Source organism: Mustela putorius, unplaced genomic scaffold, assembly GCF_011764305.1.
Source record: "Mustela putorius furo isolate JIRA1106 unplaced genomic scaffold, ASM1176430v1.1 tig00003836_pilon_pilon_pilon, whole genome shotgun sequence".
In the NCBI taxonomy this organism is placed as follows: domain Eukaryota; kingdom Metazoa; phylum Chordata; class Mammalia; order Carnivora; family Mustelidae; genus Mustela; species Mustela putorius.
The window spans coordinates 16152332-16154506 of NW_025421989.1; the positions used below are offsets into that span (position 1 = coordinate 16152332).

At 46.9% G+C, this 2175-nt stretch overlaps 1 pseudogene; it reads right to left on the reverse strand.

The window, feature by feature from the left end:
* Positions 1 to 407: 407 nt before the first annotated feature.
* On the reverse strand, positions 408 to 1942 carry LOC123394735 (annotated as a pseudogene).
* Between the last annotated feature and the right edge of the window lie 233 nt (positions 1943 to 2175).

The window sequence follows — 2175 nt, forward strand, 5'->3', positions numbered from 1 at the left end:
ATTTTATTTACTTATTTGACAGACAGAGATCACAAGTAGGCAGAGAGGCAGGCAGAGAAAGAGGAGGAAGCAGGCTCCCCACTGAGCAGAGAGCCCGATGCGGGGCTCGATCCCAGGACCTTGGGATCACGACCTGAGCCCAAGGCAGAGGCTTAACCCACTGAGCCACCCAGGTGCCCTCTTTCTTTCTTTCTTCTTTTTTTTTTTTCTCATTAAACTTTTGTTTTAATGGGTCTCAAAATTCTGTGACAGATTTTTGGTCAAGTTGTTTCCATTAAAAAGTACTGATTTTAAAAACTAATAACTTAAAACTGCCACACACACACACACAAACAAATGGTCCACAAAACATTCTCCTTTCCTTCTGAAGGTTTTACGATGCATTGTTATCATTAACCAGTCTTTCACTATTAAACTTAAATGGCCAATTGACACAAACAGCTCTGAGACCGTTCTTCCACCACTGATTAAGACTGAGGTGGCAGGTATTGGGGATAATATTCATTTAGCCTTCTGAGCTTTCTGGGCAGACTTGGTGACCTTGCCAGCTCCAGCTGCCTTCTTGTCCACTGCTTTGATGACACCCAAGCAACCGTCTGTCTCATGTCACGAACAGCGAAACGGCCCAGAGGAGGATAGTCAGAGAAGCTCTCAACACACATAGGCTTGCCAGGAACCATATCAACAATGGCCGCGTCACCAGATTTCAAGAACTTGGGACCATCTTCCAGCTTTTTTCCAGAACGACGATCTATCTTCTCCTTCAGCTCAGCAAACTTGCAAGCAATGTGAGCTGTGTGACAATCCAGCACAGGTGCATATCCAGCACTAATTTGGCCTGGATGGTTCAGCTGAGCTGTGAAGCCAGCTGCTTCCATGGGTGGGTCATTTTTGCTGTCACCAGCCACATTGCCACGACGAACATCTTTGACAGATACGTTCTTGACATTGAAGCCCACATTGTCCCCAGGAAGAGCCTCACTCAAAGCTTCATGGTGCATTTCAACAGACTTGACTTCAGTTGTAACATTGACTGGAGCAAAGGTGACCACCATGCCAGGCTTAAGAACACCAGTCTCCACTCGGCCCACAGGGACAGTACCAATACCACCAATTTTGTAGACGTCCTGGAGAGGCAGACGCAAGGGCTTGTCAGTTGGACGAGTTGGTGGCAGAATGCAATCCAGAGCTTCAAGCAGTGTGGTTCCACTGGCATTCCCATCTTTACAGGTGACTTTCCATCCCTTGAACCAAGGCATATTAGCACTTGGCTCCAGCATGTTGTCACCATTCCAACCAGAAATTGGCACAAATGCTACTGTGTCAGGGTTGTAGCCCATTTTCTTAATGTAGGTGCTGACTTCCTTAACGATTTCCTCGTATCTCTTCTGGCTGTAGGGTGGCTCGGTGGAATCCATTTTCTTAACACCAACAGTTAGTTGTTTTACACCCAGTGTGTAAGCCAGAAGGGCATGCTCACGGGTCTGCCCGTTCTTGGAGATACCGGCTTCAAATTCACCAACACCAGCAGCAACAATCAGGACAGCACAGTCAGCCTGGGATGTGCCTGTAATCATGTTTTTGATAAAGTCTCTGTGTCCTGGAGCATCAATGATGGTCACGTAATACTTGCTGGTCTCGAATTTCCACAGGGAGATATCAATGGTGATACCACGTTGACGTTCAGCTTTCAGTTTATCCAAGACCCAGGCATACTTGAAGGAGCCTTTTCCCATCTCAGCAGCCTCCTTCTCGCATTTTTCGATAGTTCTTTTGTCGATCCCACCACATTTGTAGATCAGATGACCAGTAGTGGTAGACTTGCCCGAATCTACGTGTCCGATGACAACAATGTTGATATGAGTCTTTTCCTTCCCCATTCTGGTTTAGGATGAGCGGTGGTTTTCACGACACCTGTGTTCTGGCGGCAAACCCGTTGCGAAAAAGCGCCCTCTTTCTTTTTAAAGTAACAGAGCTCCTGGATAACTTTCATATCGGTTCCAGTTCCTGAACTCTGCTGGCCATTTCCAGGAAGCACACAGACCAGTGACAACCCTCCTCAGTGTCTGTTTCCCTCTTGGTTGATTCATAGCCAGGTGTATATCTGCAGCTGACATTTAATAATACCAGAATGTTCTTATGAGGAGGAGGAGGAGGAGGTATCTGCTTCCGGGG